Consider the following 26085-nt stretch of genomic DNA (forward strand, 5'->3'; position numbering starts at 1 on the left):
TTTGGAAAGAAGAAAAAAGGTTAGTTTGGGGGAGATTTTTTTTTTTTTGAGTTTTATCCTTGCTTCTGCTGTCGCTCCCTTTGTCTGGTGTAGGAAGAGTCTGTTTGTCTTTTTGCATCCCAGTTTTCTTGTCTCTTAAGTGGGGAAAACACTTCTGGGAGGTTGGGGACTCACGTTAAAAAATTCCTCTGAGGTATCCAAAGGGAAGGACAAAGTATTCTCCGTTGTACTCAAGATACAGCGAGAGAAGGCGCCTTGGGGTGGTAAAAGCTTGGAAAACAATGTGCAGGTGGGGAAAGATTGCTGAAAACATGAGAAATAATTAAGGAGGGGAAAAAAAGGACAGAAAAAAAGCCGGCCCTGAACTTCAAGCATCGCTTTTAAAACTGGCGGCGCCGGGTCAGTGCGCAGGCGCTGCCCGAGCGCATGCGGCTTTCGGAGGCCAGGGGTTTACTGACCGTGAGTGGATTTAACGGCAGGTAATGTGTTGATGGCTCTAAGGTGAGGCATTGCCCTGAGCTCAAAGCTGAGGCATTGCCCTGACCGTTTGGTAGTTGCCAGGGGCAAGCAGGCAGCTGCCTGCACCGAGACGGGTGCTCCAGGTCCTCGCTGGCTGGGTCTGCCTGGGTTTTGCCGCCGTGCAGAAACGCTGCCCGTGACTTTGTCTTTGTTTGCTGAGATGGATCCTGTGGTTTTGTTTTTTTTTTTTTTTTTTTTTTTTATACCGCGCTGCTGGAGGAGCTTTTCTTAATTTTGGGGGGGGGGGAGCAATTGGGCAAAATTAGTTTGCTTTCGGGAGGCGGTGGAGGATTATTGATGTGGGATTGATTTGATACGTGGTTTTTGGTCCGGAGTGAAATTGGCCCTGCCTTTGAATCGACATCTTGGCTTGGCAGGGGCTAAAGCACCTTTAAACCTCAGCTAGAGGTTTTCCTGTGTGGATTTGCAGCCGAATTAAACCCAAACACTGAGTGAGGATCCAGATTAACCACGTTTTAAGGGCACAGATTGAGCAGAGGAGGGCAGAGTGGTCTGTAGAGCCTGAGACCTGGGCTGTGGTAAGGGCTAAAGCACCTTTAAACCTCAGCTAGAGGTTTTTCTGCGTGGATTTGCAGCAGAATTAAACCCAAACACTATGTGGGGATCCAGATTAACCACGTTTTAAGGGCACAAATTGAGCAGAGGAGGGCAGAGTGGTCTGTAGAGCCTGAGACCTGGGCTGTGGTAAGGGCTAAAGCACCTTTAAACCTCAGCTAGAGGTTTTTCTGTGAGGATTTGAAGCAGAATTAAACCCAAACACTGAGTGCGGATCCAGATTAACCACGTTTTAAGGGCACAAGTTGAGCAGAGGAGGGCAGAGTGGTCTGTAGAGCCTGAGACCTGGGCTGTGGTAAGGGCTAAAGCACCTTTAAACCTCAGCTAGAGGTTTTTTCTGCGTGGATTTGCAGCAGAAATAAATCCAAACACTATGTGGGGATCCAGATTAACCACGTTTTAAGGGCACAGATTGAGCAGAGGAGGGCAGAGTGGTCTGTAGAGCCTGAGACCTGGGCTGTGGCAGGGGCTAAAGCACCTTTAAACCTCAGCTAGAGGTTTTTCTGCGTGGATTTGCAGCAGAATTAAACCCAAACACTATGTGGGGATCCAGATTAACCACGTTTTAAGGGCACAAATTGAGCAGAGGAGGGCAGAGTGGTCTGTAGAGCCTGAGACCTGGGCTGTGGCAGGGGCTAAAGCACCTTTAAACCTCAGCTAGAGGTTTTTCTGCGTGGATTTGCAGCAGAAATAAATCCAAACACTATGTGGGGATCCAGATTAACCACGTTTTAAGGGCACAAGTTGAGCAGAGGAGGGCAGAGTGGTCTGTAGAGCCTGAGACCTGGGCTGTGGCAGGGGCTAAAGCACCTTTAAACCTCAGCTAGAGGTTTTTCTGCGTGGATTTGCAGCCGAATTAAACCCAAACACTGAGTGAGGATCCAGATTAACCACGTTTTAAGGGCACAGATTGAGCAGAGGAGGGCAGAGTGGTCTGTAGAGCCTGAGACCTGGGATGTGGTAAGGGCTAAAGCACCTTTAAACCTCAGCTAGAGGTTTTTCTGCGTGGATTTGCAGCAGAAATAAATCCAAACACTATGTGGGGATCCAGATTAACCACGTTTTAAGGGCACAGATTGAGCAGAGGAGGGCAGAGTGGTCTGTAGAGCCTGAGACCTGGGTTGTGGCAGGGGCTAAAGCACCTTTAAACCTCAGCTAGAGGTTTTTCTGTGAGTATTTGAAGCAGAATTAAACCCAAACACTATGTGGGGATCCAGATTAACCACGTTTTAAGGGCACAAGTTGAGCAGAGGAGGGCAGAGTGGTCTGTAGAGCCTGAGACCTGGGATGTGGTAAGGGCTAAAGCACCTTTAAACCTCAGCTAGAGGTTTTTCTGTGAGGATTTGAAGCAGAATTAAACCCAAACACTGAGTGAGGATCCAGATTAACCACGTTTTAAGGGCACAGATTGAGCAGAGGAGGGCAGAGTGGTCTGTAGAGCCTGAGACCTGGGCTGTGGCAGGGGCTAAAGCACCTTTAAACCTCAGCTAGAGGTTTTCCTGTGTGAGTTTTGCAGCAGAATTAAACCCAAACACTGAGTGAGGATCCAGATTAACCACGTTTTAAGGGCACAGATTGAGCAGAGGAGGGCAGAGTGGTCTGTAGAGCCTGAGACCTGGGCTGTGGTAAGGGCTAAAGCACCTTTAAACCTCAGCTAGAGGTTTTTCTGTGAGGATTTGAAGCAGAATTAAACCCAAACACTGAGTGAGGATCCAGATTAACCACGTTTTAAGGGCACAGATTGAGCAGAGGAGGGCAGAGTGGTCTGTAGAGCCTGAGACCTGGGCTGTGGCAGGGGCTAAAGCACCTTTAAACCTCAGCTAGAGGTTTTTCTGTGAGGATTTGAAGCAGAATTAAACCCAAACACTGAGTGAGGATCCAGATTAACCACGTTTTAAGGGCACAGATTGAGCAGAGGAGGGCAGAGTGGTCTGTAGAGCCTGAGACCTGGGCTGTGGCAGGGGCTAAAGCACCTTTAAACCTCAGCTAGAGGTTTTTCTGCGTGGATTTGCAGCAGAATTAAACCCAAACACTATGTGGGGATCCAGATTAACCACGTTTTAAGGGCACAAGTTAAGCAGAGGAGGGCAGAGTGGTCTGTAGAGCCTGAGACCTGGGCTGTGGCAGGGGCTAAAGCACCTTTAAACCTCAGCTAGAGGTTTTTCTGCGTGGATTTGCAGCAGAATTAAACCCAAACACTATGTGGGGATCCAGATTAACCACGTTTTAAGGGCACAAATTGAGCAGAGGAGGGCAGAGTGGTCTGTAGAGCCTGAGACCTGGGCTGTGGCAGGGGCTAAAGCACCTTTAAACCTCAGCTAGAGGTTTTTTCTGCGTGGATTTGCAGCAGAATTAAACCCAAACACTATGTGGGGATCCAGATTAACCACGTTTTAAGGGCACAAATTGAGCAGAGGAGGGCAGAGTGGTCTGTAGAGCCTGAGACCTGGGATGTGGTAAGGGCTAAAGCACCTTTAAACCTCAGCTAGAGGTTTTTCTGTGTGGATTTGCAGCAGAATTAAACCCAAACACTGAGTGAGGATCCAGATTAACCACGTTTTAAGGGCACAGATTGAGCAGAGGAGGGCAGAGTGGTCTGTAGAGCCTGAGACCTGGGCTGTGGCAGGGGCTAAAGCACCTTTAAACCTCAGCTAGAGGTTTTTCTGCGTGGGTTTGCAGCAGAATTAAACCCAAACACTGAGTGAGGATCCAGATTAACCACGTTTTAAGGGCACAGATTGAGCAGAGGAGGGCAGAGTGGTCTGTAGAGCCTGAGACCTGGGTTGTGGCAGGGGCTAAAGCACCTTTAAACCTCAGCTAGAGGTTTTTCTGTGAGGATTTGCAGCCGAATTAAACCCAAACACTGAGTGAGGATCCAGATTAACAACATTTTAAGGGCACAGATTGAGCAGAGGAGGGCAGAGTGGTCTGTAGAGCCTGAGACCTGGGCTGTGGCAGGGGCTAAAGCACCTTTAAACCTCAGCTAGAGGTTTTTCTGTGAGGATTTGAAGCAGAATTAAACCCAAACACTGAGTGAGGATCCAGATTAACCACGTTTTAAGGGCACAGATTGAGCAGAGGAGGGCAGAGTGGTCTGTAGAGCCTGAGACCTGGGCTGTGGCAGGGGCTAAAGCACCTTTAAACCTCAGCTAGAGGTTTTTCTGTGTGAGTTTGCAGCCGAATTAAACCCAAACACTATGTGGGGATCCAGATTAACCACGTTTTAAGGGCACAGATTGAGCAGAGGAGGGCAGAGTGGTCTGTAGAGCCTGAGACCTGGGTTGTGGCAGGGGCTAAAGCACCTTTAAACCTCAGCTAGAGGTTTTTCTGTGAGGATTTGCAGCCGAATTAAACCCAAACACTGAGTGAGGATCCAGATTAACAACATTTTAAGGGCACAGATTGAGCAGAGGAGGGCAGAGTGGTCTGTAGAGCCTGAGACCTGGGCTGTGGCAGGGGCTAAAGCACCTTTAAACCTCAGCTAGAGGTTTTTCTGTGTGAGTTTGCAGCCGAATTAAACCCAACACTGAGTGAGGATCCAGATTAACCACGTTTTAAGGGCACAGATTGAGCAGAGGAGGGCAGAGTGGTCTGTAGAGCCTGAGACCTGGGCTGTGGCAGGGGCTAAAGCACCTTTAAACCTCAGCTAGAGGTTTTTCTGCGTGGATTTGCAGCAGAATTAAACCCAAACACTATGTGGGGATCCAGATTAACCACGTTTTTAAGGGCACAGATTGAGCAGAGGAGGGCAGAGTGGTCTGTAGAGCCTGAGACCTGGGCTGTGGTAAGGGCTAAGCACCTTTAAACCTCAGCTAGAGGTTTTTCTGCGTGGATTTGCAGCAGAATTAAACCCAAACACTATGTGGGGATCCAGATTAACCACGTTTTAAGGGCACAGATTGAGCAGAGGAGGGCAGAGTGGTCTGTAGAGCCTGAGACCTGGGCTGTGGCAGGGGCTAAAGCACCTTTAAACCTCAGCTAGAGGTTTTTCTGTGTGAGTTTGCAGCCGAATTAAACCCAAACACTATGTGAGGATCCAGATTAACCACGTTTTAAGGGCACAGATTGAGCAGAGGAGGGCAGAGTGGTCTGTAGAGCCTGAGACCTGGGCTGTGGTAAGGGCTAAAGCACCTTTAAACCTCAGCTAGAGGTTTTTCTGTGAGTATTTGAAGCAGAATTAAACCCAAACACTATGTGGGGATCCAGATTAACCACGTTTTAAGGGCACAAGTTGAGCAGAGGAGGGCAGAGTGGTCTGTAGAGCCTGAGACCTGGGATGTGGCAGGGGCTAAAGCACCTTTAAAACCTCAGCTAGAGGTTTTTCTGCGTGGATTTGCAGCAGAATTAAACCCAAACACTGATTGAGGATCCAGATTAACCACGTTTTAAGGGCACAGATTGAGCAGAGGAGGGCAGAGTGGTCTGTAGAGCCTGAGACCTGGGCTGTGGTAAGGGCTAAAGCACCTTTAAACCTCAGCTAGAGGTTTTTCTGCGTGGATTTGCAGCAGAATTAAACCCAAACACTATGTGGGGATCCAGATTAACCACGTTTTAAGGGCACAGATTGAGCAGAGGAGGGCAGAGTGGTCTGTAGAGCCTGAGACCTGGGCTGTGGCAGGGGCTAAAGCACCTTTAAACCTCAGCTAGAGGTTTTTCTGCGTGGATTTGCAGCAGAATTAAACCCAAACACTATGTGGGGATCCAGATTAACCACGTTTTAAGGGCACAGATTGAGCAGAGGAGGGCAGAGTGGTCTGTAGAGCCTGAGACCTGGGCTGTGGCAGGGGCTAAAGCACCTTTAAACCTCAGCTAGAGGTTTTTCTGCGTGGATTTGCAGCAGAATTAAACCCAAACACTATGTGGGATCCAGATTAACCACGTTTTAAGGGCACAGATTGAGCAGAGGAGGGCAGAGTGGTCTGTAGAGCCTGAGACCTGGGCTGTGGCAGGGGCTAAAGCACCTTTAAACCTCAGCTAGAGGTTTTTCTGCGTGGATTTGCAGCCGAATTAAACCCAAACACTGAGTGAGGATCCAGATTAACCACATTTTAAGGGCACAGATTGAGCAGAGGAGGGCAGAGTGGTCTGTAGAGCCTGAGACCTGGGTTGTGGCAGGGGCTAAAGCACCTTTAAACCTCAGCTAGAGGTTTTTTCTGCGTGGATTTGCAGCCGAATTAAACCCAAACACTGAGTGAGGATCCAGATTAACCACGTTTTAAGGGCACAGATTGAGCAGAGGAGGGCAGAGTGGTCTGTAGAGCCTGAGACCTGGGCTGTGGCAGGGCTAAAGCACCTTTAAACCTCAGCTAGAGGTTTTTTCTGTGAGGATTTGAAGCAGAATTAAACCCAAACACTGAGTGCGGATCCAGATTAACCACGTTTTAAGGGCACAAATTGAGCAGAGGAGGGCAGAGTGGTCTGTAGAGCCTGAGACCTGGGATGTGGTAAGGGCTAAAGCACCTTTAAACCTCAGCTAGAGGTTTTTCTGTGTGGATTTGCAGCAGAATTAAACCCAAACACTGAGTGAGGATCCAGATTAACCACGTTTTAAGGGCACAGATTGAGCAGAGGAGGGCAGAGTGGTCTGTAGAGCCTGAGACCTGGGCTGTGGCAGGGGCTAAAGCACCTTTAAACCTCAGCTAGAGGTTTTTCTGCGTGGATTTGCAGCAGAATTAAACCCAAACACTGAGTGAGGATCCAGATTAGCCATTTTATGGGTGAATTTGGGCGGCGGAGGGCAGAGCAGTCCCTAGAGTCTGGGACCTGGGCTGGGACTGGTACTGGTATTAAAAAAAGGGCAGCACAGTCGTTGGTCTGGGCTTCCTGCACACAGTTGTTACAAATCCGGAGGCACAACTGGCATGCCATGGTAATGTCCTAGCGTTTAACCCCCCTGCCCCGCAGCAGGCGAGGATGCCTCGCAATATTAATAGCCGTACAGTTTGTGAATTTACACGGCTGTACCGAAACCCGACGCCGGCCGCTTTCCCACATGTCCCCCTGCAGATGGACAGGATTACTTCGGCGGGTCGCTGCGAGCTTGAAAACCCAAACGCTGCCTTTTCCAGCGCCGGCCGTCCCGCTGGGGAGTGAAAACTGCAGCTCTTTTGTTTACATCCCGCTTTAATCCTCTCTCCTCTCTTTCAGACCGATGCGTGATCAGGGGAACGGATATTAAATTGAAGCAAAGGGAGTCCTGGAGATGAGGGCATCAGGGATGTCATGTTTTCTACCCTGGGTCCCAGCAAGTTGTCCTGGCTCCTTGCTGCCTCAGTTTCCCCACCTCATCTAGGAGGTTATCACCTTAATCCTGCTGAGGCTACAGCCAGTAACCCGCTGCAAGCTGCTCGGTTGCTCTGATTTTGAAGGCAAAAGAGTGGGTCGGGGTGAAAAAGCAGCTGTGCCCGTTGCAGAGCTGCGTGCTACGTTGAGGCTGAGCCCTCGCTGCAGCCGGGAGGTTTCTTCCAGCCCTTGCAGCTCTGTTGTCTCCTCCCTGCGATGGAAGCAGCGCTTCCCCTTCGCAGGCTCTTTTTTCCCCAAGCAGGTGCTCTGCTCTTCATCCCTCGCTCTGGGTAGGCTTCTGTTCCCGGAGGCGAGGAAGCAGCAAGCCCTTCTTCTTCATCACCCCTCTTAATTGCTCCCAGGCTGCCCTAGGCTGCACAAATAAAGACGTTTCCCCTTCCTTCCAGGAAAAGCAGCTTTCTGCAGGAGCTGGAGCCCTGAGGAGCAAGTCTACTTTGGAGATGGAGATCAGGTGGCCAAAATGCTCCTTCAAGGTAGCAGATGGGTGGGTTGACACCCCCCTGCAGCCCTTTGCTGGGTGCTCCTTTCCTGGGTGGGTTCCTGGAACACAACTGTCCCGTGCTGGTTTTGTTTTTTTTTTTTCCAAGCTGTTCTGGTTGCTCCAAGCTGTAAAGTCCGTGGGGTTCTCCAGTGCTCGGTGCTGGGGCTCCGTGGCTTCTCCTGTGGTGTTCCTGAGATGCTGCCGTAGTCACGTACCTTGGTGGCCGTTTGGTCCCGACATTTAAAAGGAGATCTCAGCCTGCATCTTGGATAATTGTCATTTATTGATCTCCAGGCAAAGACACCCTCGCACGCCAACTAGGGGTTTCTTTGCCTCGAGAGGTTCTCCCCAGACATTATCACTGCAAATTCCTGCTCATTCGCCCCGTTTTTTCCCTCAGCTGGCTCTGCAATTTGCCGTGTGAATACTCTGAGACCAAGAACTCAGACCTACCTCACCTTTTATGCCTTTGCTGCTGTACAGTTAACGCTAAACTGTCTATAAGCTTTGCTGCTTTAACTAGTGTGTGGTCGCAACCCCTCCGATAATAATTAGACACCGTCAAGAAACGGCGTGTGTTTTAGGGTGATTTCAGAGAGAACATATCATCTCGTAAATGCTGTTGCCAAAACAATGGAGTTGGAGGGATCCTGTTTCTGCTGCCTTGGCCGGAGTGAAGGGTTTCGCCCCTTGCTCGTCGGCTTGGGGGGAACGCGGCGAGCAATCCTTAACCCGCACGGCATCGCTGGAGGCAGGGGAAACGAGAGTCGTTTCGGAGCCGGGCGGAAGCTTATCGCTCGCCCACGATGACGGTAAGAGCGGCTGTCAACCTGCTCGCGAAAGCCGTGACGGTAACTTCACGCGTGCGGGTTTCCCTTCCGTGGGAAGAGGACGGAAGGGCGTGGAGCCCGTGCGGAGGATTGCATCGGGAGAGCTGGCCGGTGAGGGCTCGCCTGCAAAGTGCTCTGTGGGAATCGCGTCGCGCCTGTTTCCCCCGACAAACGTGGCAGCCGGAGGGGGGCCGAGCTCTGCTGGTTTTTTGGCTTCTGGCTTTGTACTGCCTCGTGCCTCGCTCCTCTTTATAGGAATAAATACGCCGGAGGTATATTTTGTCAGCGGTGAGTGTTGCCGTTGCTTTGCATCAAATGTGGTGCAAATTACTCAACCCTGTATTAACAATTGCTTCCCAGGTTGTTATAAATTTCCACGTAGCTAAATATTGATATTCCACTCCACTTTTATTGATAGGCGTCCTCCTGGGCTGCCATATTGTTCCAGGTTTTATGAATATGAAAAATCAAAGGCGGTTTATTATTTTAAATAGCTTTGAGCTGGGTTGTATTGTCTTACGTCTGAAACCACTCGCATTAATCAAGGGGGGAGCTTTGGGGTTTATTACTCTGTCAACCAAGAGCTTTCGCTCGCTGTGTGGCCTTGCGATAGCGAAGGAAGGCGGCAAGCTCGCGCAGTGGAGATAACGGACGGCGTTATCTGTGGGGTGGGGGGGATGCAGAGAGATGCTGGGAAGCGGCGTCGCAACTTAATGAAGAAGTTCTCGGGCTCTGAACGGGGCCGGGAGGGTGTGGGGGTGGGCCCTGTCTGTGTTTTGCTCACCTGAGAGCAGCTTTGGCAACTCCGCGGTGCCTGCGGGCTCCTGACTGCTGTTTCGGGTCGTCCTCGCCTTGAATCTGGAGGAGTTGCTGGAGGGGCTGGCGGATCCTCGGGGTGCAAATGAAGCTCTGCACGGAAGGTGCTGCTCCCCGGGTACCTCTCCCCCTGTGCCTCGGGGCTTCTTGCTGAAGCAGCTGGTGATCCCGCAGGCACCCGGGCGTCCTCCCTTCTGATATCTGCACCTAGCAGGAAGAGAAGGAAATCAAGAGGCAGAGGATAAGAGGAGGAATCTGCCTTGTGCTCCTCTGCTCGCTCTCCCCAGCCTCTAATTGCTTGAAGACCTGGCACCGGCTGTTCCTGGGAGCCACCACCCCGAAGGAAGCGCGTTGCTTCCCCGAAGAGCCAGCCCATGTCTGGGGACCTCTCTGCCACATCTGGGACGTGCACAGGTACATCAAGAGGAGAAAATCATCCCCGAGAAGCATCTTTGCAAGGTTTCGCTGAGCTTGTAGGAAGGTTTTTGCTTAATTGATTCTTTTGTTACTCTCCAGTATGTTTAGGCCCCCTCTGGCAGATGAGTTTGTTGGGTTGGAGCTGACTGAACGAGGAGTTGGGCGGACACCGGGGCCAGCACACATTTAACTCCAGGAGAAAAACAGCCAGGTGGAACACGTCATCCCAACGCTGGAAGCACAACGGTGTTGGTCTTGCCTCCCATCTAAGGTGCGGTCTGCAGTTTCTGGGCTGCCCCTGGGTCTGGCCCTAACCGAGCAATTTTGCTTCTGTCGAAGGTCAAAAGTGTCTGGCAGCTTTTTCCCCCAGTAGAGAGACAGTGAGCAAAGCCCACGGTGGGGTGTTTTGGCTGGGAGATAAATCAGTTTGACCCTTTTTGTCTATCTACCCTTAGGCACGAGTGCCCAAGGAAGGTTTTCACGGGAGATCGTGCGACTTTCTGCCTTGACTACAATAACGCTGGTGGTAAAGTTACCATGCGCTTGGCTAATTTGTCTTAACCCAATCTTTCCAGTAAGCTAGGCTGCTGTGCATCTGGTTCCTGAGCGCAACAGCAGCTCCTTTTGCAGCCCCCCAAGTTGTAATTCTCAGCTTTTTTTTTTTTTTTCTTTTTTTCCCTGTTAATTGTTATAATTACTTTTAAAACCTGGCCGCTGATAAGGGGACTAGGTAGACACGCTGGCTACGTTTTATTACAGAACCTGCTCTTGCTAAAGAAGGGATTTTTGCTGAAGGCTTCCATCAAACTGCTGAGTCAAGGCAACGGCTTGATGGGATAACGTCTTCTCCGCTACCTTCTGTTCAGACCCTCGAGCCCCATTTGCCTGGGTTAAAGACGTTGTGTTTCTTGGAAGGCAGCTTGTGTTAAAGGAGCCCTCAAGCAAACCCGCCGAGCTCTTGCTGGAGGAGACACCGTGCGTGTCTACGGTTTGGGGGGGGGGGGGGTTACCCCAGATCCATGCACGACGTACCCCGAAGCCGGGGGTGGTGTGATGCTGCCGAGGGTTGGTTGCCCGTGTTGACCATTCCTTGGGGTCCACCAAGACCTGCGAGTGGTTTGACTTTCTCCACTGATCTTAGAGCTGGTCAGCGCTTTCCCCCTGGAGATGCCACCACCTTGGAGCCGGTGGTTAGCTGCTCGTAACTTGACTTTGGCCAAAAGGTTCTGCTGCTCAACAGAGCCGTCCCGAAGGATTTCCAGAGAGGCTTCAGGGGATTTGGGGGTGCGGGGGGCGGACACAAAAATAGTTACGCATCAGACTGAAATCATTAATGCCCGTTGCCCGCAGAGACTAATTAAGGAGAGCTGCAGCTGGTTTTGGAAGCACTTTGTGGGGATTACACAGCGAGCGCATGCTGGAGGAGCTCTCGGAGTGTGAAACATTAGTCAAGGCGTTCCGTGCCGCTGTGTGTGCAAGCTCTGCGCCCCGAAGAGTAGGGGGGGGTGTGTGTTGGGGGGGGGGGGGGGGGGGGCATGGGGAGAGCGGGGCAGAGTTTCCCAAACCGTTTGCTTGGAAATGGTTTGCTTTTGTGCAAACAACAGGCTGCGAGCGGCGACAGCCCGCCTGCTTCTGGGCTTAGACACTGATAGATGGTGAAACCTGGGCGTCTAATGAAAAAGGTTCATCAGGTTTCCCCCCCCACACACACAAAAAAAAACCTGCTGCCTTTTCCATTTGCCTCGTGCGTGCGGTGGGGGGCAGCTTGGGGAGTTGCTGCTTCGGCTCGGCTATGCTGGCGTCTGTAAACGGCCCACGGGAAAGACCTTGCGTTTGCTGTTGAGCTGGGTTCTCTGCCTATCCGCGTGAGGGCAGGGCCGAAACAGCCGCGTGCTCGAAAGCTGAGCTGGTTTTAGCCCGCAGCCTCAACGCCTCGTGCCCGCGGTGTCGACGCCAGGCTGCTCCTCGGCGGCCCGCTCGGAGGCTGACCGTCGCGTGTCGTGTCTGAAGAGGTATTTCAGCACGTGCACTTGCATTTTGGCAGGGCTCGGCTGCCGTCCCGGGAGGGGCCGGGACCCTGTTCCCGCCGCAGACCTGCCTGTTGGTCCTTCCCATCCTCCGATCTCTCGCATCACATACCAGCGGGCGGTTTTGACCCGTCTTAAAAGGCAAAGCAAGGTTGTGTGCAGAAGCTCCCACGATCCGCGTCTGAAGACCACTCTCTGCTGGTACTTGAGGACTTAGGAATATTAAAGCAGCCTGGATGGTCAGTGTAGTTTCTAATTTCTTAAAAGGCAAAGCAAGGTTGTGTGCAGAAGCTCCACGATCCGCGTCTGAAGACCACTCTCTGCTGGTACTTGAGGACTTAGGAATATTAAAGCAGCCTGGATGGTCAGTGTAGTTTCTAATTTCTTAAAAGGCAAAGCAACATTGTGTGCAGAAGCTCCCACGATCCGCGTCTGAAGACCACTCTCTGCTGGTACTTGAGGACTTAGGAATATTAAAGCAGCCTGGATGGTCAGTGTAGTTTCTAATTTCTTAAAAGGCAAAGCAAGGTTGTGTGCAGAAGCTCCCACGATCCGCGTCTGAAGACCACTCTCTGCTGGTACTTGAGGACTTGGGAATATTAAAGCTGCCTGGATAGTCAGTGTAGTTTCTAATTTCTTAAAAGGCAAAGCAAGGTTGTGTGCAGAAGCTCCCACGTTCCGCGTCTGAAGACCACTCCCTGCTGGTACTTGAGGACTTAGGAATATTAAAGCTGCCTGGATGTCAGTGTAGTTTCTAATTTCTTAAAAGGCAAAGCAAGGTTGTGTGCAGAAGCTCCCATGATCCGCGTCTGAAGACCACTCTCTGCTGGTACTTGAGGACTTAGGAATATTAAAGCTGCCTGGATGGTCAGTGTAGTTTCTAATTTCTTAAAAGGCAAAGCAAGGTTGTGTGCAGAAGCTCCCACGATCCGCGTCTGAAGACCACTCTCTGCTGGTACTTGAGGACTTAGGAATATTAAAGCAGCCTGGATGGTCAGTGTAGTTTCTAATTTCTTAAAAGGCAAAGCAAGGTTGTGTGCAGAAGCTCCCACGATCCGCGTCTGAAGACCACTCTCTGCTGGTACTTGAGGACTTAGGAATATTAAAGCTGCCTGGATGGTCAGTGTAGTTTCTAATTTCTTAAAAGGCAAAGCAAGGTTGTGTGCAGAAGCTCCCACGATCCGTGTCTGAAGACCACTCTCTGCTGGTACTTGAGGACTTGGGAATATTAAAGCTGCCTGGATAGTCAGTGTAGTTTCTAATTTCTTAAAAGGCAAAGCAAGGTTGTGTGCAGAAGCTCCCACGATCCGCGTCTGAAGACCACTCTCTGCTGGTACTTGAGGACTTAGGAATATTAAAGCTGCCTGGATAGTCAGTGTAGTTTCTAATTTCTTAAAAGGCAAAGCAACATTGTGTGCAAAAGCTCCCACGATCCGCGTCTGAAGACCACTCTCTGCTGGTACTTGAGGACTTGGGAATATTAAAGCTGCCTGGATGGTCAGTGTAGTTTCTAATTTCTTAAAAGGCAAAGCAAGGTTGTGTGCAGAAGCTCCCACGATCCGCGTCTGAAGACCACTCTCTGCTGGTACTTGAGGACTTAGGAATATTAAAGCTGCCTGGATGGTCAGTGTAGTTTCTAATTTCTTAAAAGGCAAAGCAACATTGTGTGCAGAAGCTCCCACGATCCGCGTCTGAAGACCACTCTCTGCTGGTACTTGAGGACTTGGGAATATTAAAGCTGCCTGGATAGTCAGTGTAGTTTCTAATTTCTTAAAAGGCAAAGCAAGGTTGTGTGCAGAAGCTCCCACGATCCGCGTCTGAAGACCACTCTCTGCTGGTACTTGAGGACTTGGGAATATTAAAGCTGCCTGGATAGTCAGTGTAGTTTCTAATTTCTTAAAAGGCAAAGCAAGGTTGTGTGCAGAAGCTCCCACGATCCGCATCTGAAGACCACTCTCTGCTGGTACTTGAGGACTTAGGAATATTAAAGCTGCCTGGATAGTCAGTGTAGTTTCTAATTTCTTAAAAGGCAAAGCAAGGTTGTGTGCAGAAGCTCCCACGATCCGCATCTGAAGACCACTCTCTGCTGGTACTTGAGGACTTGGGAATATTAAAGCTGCCTGGATAGTCAGTGTAGTTTCTAATTTCTTAAAAGGCAAAGCAAGGTTGTGTGCAGAAGCTCCCACGATCCGCGTCTGAAGACCACTCTCTGCTGGTACTTGAGGACTTAGGAATATTAAAGCTGCCTGGATAGTCAGTGTAGTTTCTAATTTCTTAAAAGGCAAAGCAACATTGTGTGCAAAAGCTCCCACGATCCGCGTCTGAAGACCACTCTCTGCTGGTACTTGAGGACTTGGGAATATTAAAGCTGCCTGGATGGTCAGTGTAGTTTCTAATTTCTTAAAAGGCAAAGCAAGGTTGTGTGCAGAAGCTCCCACGATCCGCGTCTGAAGACCACTCTCTGCTGGTACTTGAGGACTTAGGAATATTAAAGCTGCCTGGATGGTCAGTGTAGTTTCTAATTTCTTAAAAGGCAAAGCAACATTGTGTGCAGAAGCTCCCACGATCCGCGTCTGAAGACCACTCTCTGCTGGTACTTGAGGACTTGGGAATATTAAAGCTGCCTGGATAGTCAGTGTAGTTTCTAATTTCTTAAAAGGCAAAGCAAGGTTGTGTGCAGAAGCTCCCACGATCCGCGTCTGAAGACCACTCTCTGCTGGTACTTGAGGACTTGGGAATATTAAAGCTGCCTGGATAGTCAGTGTAGTTTCTAATTTCTTAAAGGCAAAGCAAGGTTGTGTGCAGAAGCTCCACGATCCGCATCTGAAGACCACTCTCTGCTGGTACTTGAGGACTTAGGAATATTAAAGCTGCCTGGATAGTCAGTGTAGTTTCTAATTTCTTAAAAGGCAAAGCAAGGTTGTGTGCAGAAGCTCCCACGATCCGCGTCTGAAGACCACTCTCTGCTGGTACTTGAGGACTTGGGAATATTAAAGCTGCCTGGATAGTCAGTGTAGTTTCTAATTTCAGGTGCTTTATTTTAGAGCGGGAGTAATGTCAGTGCCCTGCAGGTCCCCCCCCCCCACCCCCCGGGCATGCTTCCGAGGGTGCTCCACCTCCCAACTCAACCCTGGCTCCTTGGTGTCGTTGCTCAGCTGCTTTGCAGGTCTACAGAGGTCCCTTTCCTGTGCCGTTCATCTTGGTGGCGTTGGCAGCACTTGGAGTTTCCCTAAGCTTGAGCCGTCATTCCTCCAACCCCTCTCTTGGCGTGCAACTCCCAATTAATTTAGTCAGCCTGCAAGGGGAGGACTCGACCTCGTTTCAAAGGGTGGCTTCTGTTTGCTGGGAGCCCTCTGCCCCATCATGTTTAAATGGTGTTGTGCAAGATCTCCTGTATTCCTCCTTTTGAATTTTCTGGTTATTTTATGTACTTACGTATCTTGCTTTGGGTAAGATTGTGTTTTCCGCACATTGGACGTCAAAGTGTAGCGTTTAGTTCTCCCAAGACCGTGGATCACACTGGGTTATTGTAAAAGAAAGGGTAAGGCTGCTTTTTAAAAACTTGTACTGAGTTGTGTGAGACTCTTGAACCCCACCTGAAATGTTTCATCCATTGATTCTAAACCCTTGCATAGCAGCACGGGGTTTGTCATGCCGGATCAGATCGTAAGGCCATATACTCTGGCCCCGTGCCCGAGCAATAACCAGCACACGGTTCTTCTGGGAGCTAACGTGAAAACTTTGGGAGGCGTTAAGTGGAGAGTTGAGCTCGGAGTCCAGCTATTCACACGCCTCTGGTGAGCTGCCTGGTGGTATGTGCGGAATCCCTATAGCGCCGGGGATTACGGTTTTATGGTTTGCACGTGGGATTTGCCGTGAGCTCCTGGTTCTTTTTATAGAGAGGCAACTTGGGGGGGGGGGCGTTTTGGCGAGGGGATTTCTGACCTTTGAACGAGAAGCCATCGAGTCACGGAGCGGCGCAGAAAATCCAAAGTGCCTTTCCTCGGTGGTTCTTGTTAAAATTCAGCCGTTTCCTGGTCTAGGGCACTGCTTGTTGGGGTGATTAGTTGTTGCCGTATGCTGGAGCTGTGCTGAAAGATCTGTTTTGGTGGGGTGGCCTCTTTGTGCGCTTGCCTTGCATCTTGGCATAGTCAGAGAGGATGCAAGAGCACTGACACCCTTAGGAGGTTGTTCACCTGGAGCTTGCCGAAGGAAATGCCTTCAGGAGAACTTAAATTAATAAAAGCCCTTTGCAGAACAGGCTTGTGCTACAGGCCAGGGATTGGCAGCATGGACTTGGTTATTGATGCAACGGGGCTGGTGATAAGTTTAAAAGAGGTGATAGAAGATGAGGCAGGAAAGAAAAAAAAAAAATCATGGAGAGGTTTATGCAATAAAAAGTAACCTAAGCAATGGAGTATTTTATTAACTAATAATACTCAGCACTAATTGTCTTTAAGAGACTGTGCAAACATTAATTAAGCTGCTACCACCTGTGAGGTAGGTGAGGAGGAATACTCGCTTTTATGCACAGGAGAGCCGATGAGGCTGTGCTTGTGCAGGATACTAAAACCTGTGCCTGTTGCTGGGCGCTGGGGAGTCCCACAGATTTTGGTTGGGCTCTTTGCCAACATCTGCCCGAGGTGCCCCATGAGATGTGTCGCCTTCTGGTTTTTAACCAGAAGTTGGACTGCTGGTGTAGTTGGATATTTCCGAACTATTCGAAAGTCAATTTTTGAAGACAAGCCCACAAATTGTATAGTTTTCTTTTCGGTGATAAGCATCCGGACTTTGTACCGGAATGGGATGCTGGCATGACAGCTTAGCAACCCCACCGGGAGTGCCAAGGAGTTGTATCATCCTCTTCTTCAGAAGATATATCTGTGAACAGCACAGGAAAGGCTGCCCTGGCTTCACTGGGGTGGGAATCAGAATATTGTCTGAGCTGAATCAAAGCCTCAGGCGCAGGGTGATTTGTAGAGGAATTAGATGAAGAGAAAATAAAGGAGGACTTGTTCAGGACCCTTGGGGCTGCGTGGCCAACAGATAAGAAATTGCAGGTCAACTGTTTGTAGTGGCTCTTTGCAGGAGGAGGATGCTACGGAAAAGAATGGCAGGCAAGCGGTTTGGTTTTTCCCATATACTCGCCCCGAAGCGTTGTCAAGAGAACTGTCCTTCTCCTTACAGTGTCGTCTCTCCATCCGTCGATAGGTGGGAGATAAGGTAAGGAGTTGGAAGCTTCCTTGAGAGAGAGGTGGAATAAAGAAAGGGTTTGAAGCTTTTGGGGAGATCTCGTGCTGGAAACGCGCACGCGTTTGTCCGTGCGATGTTCCCGTTAAATCCCTCTGGAAATGGAAGATGTAGGGGAAGTCATTGATACTGCAATCAAGTCTTAAAGCTGGGGTTTAAATCTCACGCATGTATCCGTTCTCCTGGGCTTACCAGCAAGTGTGACGGGGCCAAAAGGCCTCGGGTGGGATTTGAAGAGATGCTGTGAGTGTCTTGGCTAAAGCGGAGGGGAGACCGGAACGGGTTGTCATGGTCATCTTGGCCATCGTTGTGTGCGTGTGCTGCCCGGGGACACCCTGGGGAGCACCCGTCGGCACCGCAGCAGCACATCTTCCACAACGTCCCTCTGCATCACCCGGGCAGGCTGTGAGAGGGACCTCCTGGCCCAAAGAGCTGAAACCACCCGCCATGAGCTTGGTGAATGTCAAGAGGCCGAGGATGCAAGTGAAACTGTTGGACCGATACATACGAAGGAGAAAGGAGCCGGTGTTCATCGAAAGGTCTGGAGAAGGGGGAGACCCGAAATAACTGTGCTGTGAACTGGGACAGTTGTTGTTGCTGGGAACAGCTCGGTAATAGTAGGAGGCTGGTCTGGGAATGTGGAGAGCGTCATTCCTGCCACGGTGTCAGGTTGTAGTTTGTTAGTATTTGCCTTGGCAGCCAAGTTTCTCTTCTGACTTTTGGATGAACTTGGTGTTAGAAGTTGGAGGGTGGGATTTTCAAAAGCACATCTCGGGGGTGGGGTGGGGGGGTTGTTTGCTCACCTGACTCTCACAAGGTCTTTAGAAAACCATGGTTGTACTCACTGGTGGGGTTGTCACTGAATGTAAATCATCCCAGCTTCTGTTTTTTAGTCTCCTATTGGATTTAAGAATTTGAAAAAATGCAGTAACAGTTGCAAAAATGCAAAAAAAAAAAAAAAAAAAAATGCAGCAGGGCTTCAGCTGAGCCCGTGCTGGGGAGCAGAGTGCTTTCTTGGATCTGCTGCTTTGAGGTGCTGCTAATGGGAGTGACTCCACCAGTTTCTCCTTCCGGGCTGTCATTCCCCAACCTGCTTCTCTCCGAACACTCAGAAAAAAAACTCCCCAAACTGGCTAAAAACGCTGGAGCTGAACTGGATTGTCTTACACAAGGCAGGCAGCAGACTGCAAACACAAACAGGTTGGTCATGGCAGGGTCCTAATGCTGGTGAGATGCAGCCAGAGCACATCCCGTGCTGCTGTCCTTGTCACTGAGCAGAGTCCGGCTGCTTCTGTGGGCCTGGAGACCAAAGAGACACTGCTGCTCCAAACGGCACTGTGGAGGTAGTTTTCTGCTAAAAGGCTGTAGAAACACTGGTTCTGCTACCTTTGGTATGGAGAGTGGGTGATGCAAGGTCCTCCCTGGCTTAGGAATTACCCTCCTCTTCTAAACATTTGTCAGAGTCAGAGGTTGGAAAGCAACATTTAAGGAAGAAATGGAGATCTGGCGGTTTTACCTAGGATTGTTGCAGTTTTTTCTCATTGGCGCCGTTATCGGTGGTATTTCTGGCCCTGCTTTAATTTCTTTTCCTGGATCGAATGTTCATCGTTCTGGGAAGTCGACACCTTGGGCTTCTCTCTGTGTGACCTTTCCCCAAGTGCAGTAATGAAATAACAAGGAAAGAAGGGCTTTAAGGGAAGACTCCTCTAACTGAAATGATTTTCGTTTATTGGTTAAATCAACACAAAGAGAAGCTATTTGCCCTCTCCCTCTAAAATGGGTCAATATTTCTTGACCTGCTTCCCCTCTGCAGGGAAGCGCTAACAGTGCAGTGAGAACAGAGGATACCATCACTTCCCATTGGAGATCCTTTTTTATTTTTCCTTTTTGAGAGTTCTTCCTTTTGAAATTGCCGATGCTGTTCCTCTGCAAGGCACGGTGGGGCTGGGTACTTTGGGACTTGGCAGTCGATGGGGCTGTCGTGCGCTTAAAGAGCGTGTGGGGAAGGCCGAGGGGCTTCGTACCGGGATGGGGTCCGACTCAAACCTCTAGAAATTATGGGGGGGATGGCTGTTGGTTTTAGCAGGACTTGCCTTCACCCATCTTCTTGGGCTTGAGCAGAGGCTTTGCTCTGTGGCACATTGGCTTTTTGCCTGGTGCGGGATGCAAAGATGTAACATCCCTTCTGAGAAGCAGAAGTTGTGCCTGTTCTTTATAAATGCTCGTGGGTTTGTTCCTTCTGCTCTCTCGCTTCTGGGGAAAATTCAGTGTTATCCATGTCTGTCCCTACTCCTTCCCTCCTTCTACCTCTTCCTTTAATGGAGAGGCAGGAGGGGAGAGCTGGTTGGCCTTCATCCCAGGTTCTTCTTCCCTCCATCATCAAGCTCTGATGGTAGAGCCTGTCCTGGGTCGGGATATGGGCCCTCATCCCTTGCTGGCAAGCGCTGTGCTCGCGGATGAGGGTTGGTGCGACTCCTTGCATGGCTGGGAGCTCGATCCAATGGCCTCACATGGCAGTTTGGGAACCACCACCGAGCTGTGACTTCCGGTGGGTATTATTAGAAATGATGTGGTCACACTTAAGCCACAGAAACGTCTCTTGGCATTTGAGGACTATTCACTGTAAAATTATCCCCCCTCCCCTAAGAGAGAGGGGGAAGCACGGTCGCTTGGGTGGTAAAAGGAGACCCAGCGGTGGTTTCGGCTCCGGATTTGTGCTGGGGAGTTTCCAAGGGCACCGTGTGGTGAACCGGGCTTCCATACGGCTTGCGTGATGTATGGAGTTATGCAGGACTCACACCCAGAGGATTTATTTGTAGGCGGAGGTGGGTAGTAGCTGTTTCTCCATCCGAAATATGTATTTGGTTTAATAACAAGCAAGAGCACGTGCCCTTTTCCCCGCGACTACAGAAAAACCCCTGTAGCGCTGTCAATAAAAAGATTACCTGACAGCCTCGGAAGGGAAATGAAAATTTATCAAATATTACAACCCCTGTCTAGGATGGCTTGTCAAACTTGGAGGCAGGAGAAGCGAGATTTCTTGTTCTCCTTTTCCTCTGCCACGCTGACATCCCTGGGTGATCCCGAGGACGATACAAGGGGAGCGCTCTGCTCGCCTGTCACTCAGGGTTTAGAAAATGAGGTGTTTATCGGAGGCAGAATCTAGGCACTACCAGAGGTTTGTGGTCGCAGAAGACGATGCTGTTTCCTTCAACATGTGCTGTTGGAGGGGCTGGGACGGCTGCTCTGGGCTGCAAGGATGCAAAGCTGAACTTAAAACTCTCTAGGTTGGAGGGTAGAAATAGGATTATGACATGTCGGGTAAAACAGCATTTGTTTTCAGTCACAAATGGAAACTTTTCTTCTCCGTTTTGCTCCTTCTTCATTAGCAGCCTCGGGTATAGCAGAGTTAATTGGGGCCAGGTGACTTGGAGGTCTGAGCTTCCCTTGTTGCTCCATCTCTAACTTTATCGTTTACTTCAGGAGCTAAGAAGCCCCCAAAGCCAAAGCTTTCCTTTTGCTCCCTTATCCTAAGAAAGATGGCGTGGGGTTGTCTTTGTGCTTTCATGCTAAGAAACTACAGCTGGAAGGACCTTGAATCACAATTCCTGCACGATCTCACGCGGTGTGGTGCTTATTTCAGCTTTCCTAACGAGGAATGGCTCACTTGAGCCATCCAGCTAGCCAATGGAAATTTCCTTCTTGCAATCCTCTCTTATGTTTTCAACACTGTAAATTTAGATGGCGATAAGCCTTACATAGACTTCAACCAAGCGAAGGTCTGATTGTCATGTTTCCATGGTTTAAGCTCCCTCTCGCTGCCTGTTTTCCAAAGAGGGCCCTTTATTTAGATCAGACCCATGAGAAGGCTTCACCTCTGGTGCACGAGCAGTGGTTTTGGTTTGTTGGGTCCCACCTTAAGGCCTGGTGGTGTCGGTTCATGGAGCTTTGACCATGGGATGGGATGGCGGGGTGGGGTTGGGTGCCTCTTGGTGCCATCTAGCCACACACTGAGCATCCAGAGCTGCCTCTCGGTGGAGTGCCGAGGGTCCTTTCTCCTCCAGCGCAGATGAAGCCGTGGTCTTTGGGGAGGTGGAAGAAGCGGATGCATGCCAAACTCACCCAGCTGTATCACCCAAATGGGCAATACGAGCAAATAAACCACATGCACTGATGCTTGTGCATAGCTTAGGCTGTGAAAATACTTATTTATAGTAACTTAACGGATCCTGTAGCTGCTTTAAGCAAATGAGGACGTTTCTTTAAAGCGACAGAAGTGTTCTTCTTCCTCCCCTCACCCCTCCAAAATCTCTTGAAGTCTCAGCATATGAGTTAGCACATGCAGTTACTGCTGGCTGTGCACATGCAGTGGCAGCCCTGAGTCCCTGGTGTCAAGCCACACGTGTATTATTTCCAAAATAACTTACGTAAAGCTGCCCCAACGTTGGTTTTGAGAGCGGAGCTTCCGAGGAGCAAAATCATCGCTTGCCCTGTAATCTGGATTTGGGAGCAGCCTCTGTCCCTAACTTTGTTGGAAGCAGCTCAGATAAAAGGATTTTTCCCCAACGAAATGAAAACTGTGTTGGAGAGAGGTTGCAAAAATCGGAGAGGCCATGTTATTGTGGTCTCTTTGGTGGACATCAAAGTAGAGGTGCTGAGATTGGTGCGCAGCCACAACAAGAAGCTAGGCTTTGTGCCTTGGGAGATAACTCCTCCTCTTCAACCCAAGTTTCCTTTGGTACAGCTGAGTGCCTCCTTGTCTCTTATCTCCTTCCCTTCATGCCTCTTTTTATGGCTCAGAAGTCACCTTCGGAATACGGTTCCCTTCTTTTATGCATTGGGAATTCAGTACAACATCCCCCAAAGTGCCGAATTCACTCCGGACTGTGCGTTTGTATTCTGGGAGAAGACTTTTTTTTTTTTTTGGGTGTCAACCCAAAGTTTCATCCGGTCCTTCTCTGGGAGCAAACCAAAATGACGTGACGGATGCTGTGGTAGATGGAAACGAGCCCCAGTGCAGTTTGTTGGCTGCCTGCAGCAGCAGACATCTGCGCGGACCGAGATACTAGCAGCACTTATGTTTTTTTTTTTTTTTTTTTTTTTTTTGAGAGGGGAATGCTGAAATGCAATACGATCTCAGTAGCATCAGGTGGGCGTGAATTCTTCCTCCATTACAACACTGAAGTTGGAGATGCTGGGTTTTCTGCTTCTCTCCCTAAATGCAGAGCTTTGACCCTGGGGAGGAAGGGAAGGAGTTCACAGGGAGCCTCGGGCTGCTGCCTGCCTCCAGGGTCAGCGTTCGAAGATTTATTTCCGACGTAATTCCCGGATCGGTCTCTGTGAACATTTCCAATGCCAGGATGCGCCTCCTGACGCTTGGGGGATGATCTGAGCACGGCTCGTGTGCTAGGAGATGTGCGAGTCGGAGGAGGCAGATTGGTTTCCCAACCGGGGAAGCATCCTGCAAGCGGCAAACTTCCAAAAGTCGCTTTGAAGGTAAAGAGCTGGCATAGAAAAGGCACCTAAGTCAAGGCGCACGTTTGCCTCTTCTTCCTTCCAATCCATTCTAGGCTTTATAGAGCGATGGATAAAAGGGGGGGGGGGAAACGGGGGAAAAAAAAACCACCCCACCAACCCACCCACAATAATCTATAGCAACTGTCACCCAGCAAACTACTCCCATTTCATACGGATAGGTTAGGTGTCAGCCTGCGATCGATGGCTCTCGTACAATAATTATAAAAACTAGCGGGTTGTGTTGCTTGAGTGAGTTTAAGAAGAGTAGGGTCTCAATCTTTCCTCTAATAGGGCTTTGACAGTCCGCAGCGCAGAGGCTTCGTCTTAGTCTGACAGTGTTGTCATTAAACACCAGGTAGCGTGGAACAACGGAGAACACGGGTTTGGAGCGCCAGGGAACACGCGGCTTTGACAGGAGTTATTTGTCATCGAGGAGCTGCCCAAACTCCTCAGCCTGCAATACGGACGGCTGCTTAAAGTGACTTATTGCCCCTGTCTGCGGCTGCAGTTGTGATTTGATAATCGGTAAATGTTTGTCAAAGATGAATTCCCTCCCTGATTCAGTGCTGTGCTGGAAAAGCAAATGAAAAGCTGGGGGGGAAAAAAAAAAACGTATTGAATGGATGAAAGGCTGGGGCAGGATGAGGATGATGGAAACAACAGGTTTCCCAGCTAACCTGGCCTCCTCCCTTCGGGATGCGTGCTGCTGCGCTGCGTGGTGGGATGGAGGCTTGCCATCAGCACTGGGAGAGCTGCACCCACGACAAGGGTGGTTTTTTTTTTTTTTTTTTTTTTTTTTTTTTTTTTTTACAGGTTTTAAAGTTCCTGGAGCTTCAAGCTGCATTCCTGTGCTTGATCTCAAGAGATTGCAGACCAGCGGGGAGCGATGGTTGTGTTCTCCTTTGCTTAATCGCATCGTGGTGTCTCTGACTTTGGCTCCATTCTCCTCTGTTGGTCACTGTCCTGGAGGTTTCAGGAGTAGATTTCTGGTAAGGAGAGCAAAGTCTTGGTTCTTTCTTTCCATCGACATGGTACTCCTCAGGGCTTTTGGCAGATACTTCCCTTGGCAAACGTGTGCACATACTCATAGTTGTAACTTAAGGTTGAAACCTTTTGTTTCTCGTCTGGATGGATTTGGAGCCTATCCATTCTTGCTTTATACAGGAGTTGAGAAAGGAGAATTAAAAGGATCTTAATAAATCCGTTGCCTGCAAAGTTTTCCTCTGTTCTCACAGAGTTCATACAAGTTTCTCTGCTGATGCGGTGTCAGGTCAGGGTCTTTTTAAACGGATAGTTAGGAAAGGTAAAAGCTGGGTGGCCTTCAGTTTGATAAGTTGCTTTGAGGGTGGGGGAATACTAATGGATTCAAATTTCTCCTTGTTAAATAAAAAAAAAAAAAAAAAAATTAAGTCATTTAAAGCACAAATGCAAATGGATTTCCAGCCCGACAAGTGCTCCCTGTTGTTTCCCGAGGCACAGCCACCTTTCTCTGTGCCACGGCGAGGCGTTAACACGAGATCCATGAACTCATTTGATTATAGCCGGGGTTTTTCTAGTGTCTGAAGTGCTGAAAACGATCAAGAGCAGGAAAAGTGGAGTGATTTATTAGACTCATAAAAATTCATACTTTGTTATTCCAGTCGTCTTCCATCTGCAGCTTGTTAGAACGAGAACCCCTGGCAGCTCCCGCCGCGAGGCCGGGGGAGGAGGGCATTTATCAGCCTTCCTCCTGCCATCCCGCTCTCATTTAGAGAAATGGACCCAGCTCCTGGAAACACATTAATAATCATTCACTGAAGGAAGGGGGGAAAAAAATCCCCACCACCCTCTTTTGTTATAATAATAAGGGTTGTGTTTGAACAAGGTCCAACGCTCCAGAGACCCATTCAGGCTCTTCAACGTGGGCTGTAGCCAGGAAAACTGTGGTTAGTGTATTAAGTGTGACCACCTCTCGCCGGTTCCGGGTGGATAACGTGGTGTCTCCTCGTCTTTAGCGAGCTCGTCTGCTCCTGTGGCATTTGGACGGGAATTCTCAGCGGCGGAGATGGGGATGTGGCAGAGCTGGGTACCAGTGGGCGGACCCCAGGGTCGGGGATGTGTTGCCCACCCCTCAGCTGCTGAGAGTGGGAGCGTGGCTTTGGGACCACGCACCTTCTTGGGTTACTGGGAGCTAGGTGACAAGTGATGTGTTCTCCCGTTCGCAGCAAGACCTTGTTGGAGTCCATCCATCTCTACCTCCCCGTATGTTGTGATTGGAGAGAATAAACCTAGGTATTTGCCAGCGTTTCCGTTGCAGTTTAAATAGTACTATTGAAACTGTGGAGCTGAGTCAGCGACGCTCTGTTCTGCCCTTTATTCTCTGTGGCTTCCCAAATCACCTGGCTGCAGGTGCGGGCGTTGCTCCGAAACGTGCCGACCCGGATCTCTTTGGAAAGCGATGTCGCCGAGTCTTGCGTGGGTAGTCGAGTTGGCTTGTGACAGCCACTTGGGACCACGCAGGCGGCCGTCCCGGTTATATATGTTCTTATCGTGTGTGTCTGACAATGCCATCGCCTATTTGCTACGGCTCATGCAGCGTTGGCAAATCTGTCTGCAGCCAAAATCCATTTGAAAATCACTGAGCATCCCAAGGAGGCAGGGAGCTGTGGAGGAAGCACTTGGTGGGTCCGGAAGCACGGCCGGACTCCGGGAAGTGATTTCCAGCCCGTTGCACTTTTAATGAAGGCTTCAAGCGTGGTGATGGTCCTCGTGGAGCTGCCTTTATCTTTATGGGCAGAGGAATGGAGATGCCACGGCACGCGGCTGTGTCCCAGTCCTTCCCCGCTGTAGTTCAACTGGAAAAGTTAATCCTTATTACCACGACTATAAGGGATGCAAAACCCTGCGAGCAACCGGACGGTTTCCTGCTAGCTGGAGGAAGAAGAGCGCAGCCTGTGATGTATAACGTGCCATCGGTGTGTAATGGGCTACCAATCATCAGTAAAGATCTATGTGTATTAAATCAGCGTTAGCCTTTCCAGGACCGGGAGACATACGTCATGAATCTCCAGCACTATGTGCAAGATTTAAATGCCTAATTTAGTATGATAAAAAAACAAACAAAAAAAAGACCATAAGAAATTCCCCAGCGGTGTGGTCCAGGGGCATGGCACTCACAGTCACAAGCAGAAAGTCTCTTTCTTGCTGGGTTTTTGTGGCATGCTGGTTCAGCTGGCGTAGGGCTCGTGGCAGCTCCCGAAAGCAGCACCGAGGACTCGGTCCGTGCCGCTCCGCTTGCCGGCTCTTGCCGTGAAGCGCCGTGTGGCACCTTCTGCTCTGCAGCCCCGGCGAGTCATTAGCAATTACTTTC

At 49.9% G+C, this 26085-nt stretch overlaps 1 protein-coding gene across 1 annotated transcript in view; it reads left to right on the forward strand.

Annotated features, from left to right (window-relative positions):
* Window positions 1–23725, forward strand: part of LOC104361328 (zinc finger CCCH domain-containing protein 3) — a 70941-nt gene extending 47216 nt beyond the window's left edge. Inside the window, exon 6 of the mRNA XM_042786213.1 lies at window positions 23550–23725. The gene's annotated coding sequence lies outside the window, so the exon portion shown is untranslated. The remainder of the gene's footprint in view (window positions 1–23549) is intronic.
* Window positions 23726–26085: the final 2360 nt, after the last annotated feature.

The sequence above is a fragment of the Tyto alba genome, unplaced genomic scaffold (assembly GCF_018691265.1).
Source record: "Tyto alba isolate M040663 unplaced genomic scaffold, T.alba_DEE_v4.0 Super-Scaffold_9, whole genome shotgun sequence".
In the NCBI taxonomy this organism is placed as follows: domain Eukaryota; kingdom Metazoa; phylum Chordata; class Aves; order Strigiformes; family Tytonidae; genus Tyto; species Tyto alba.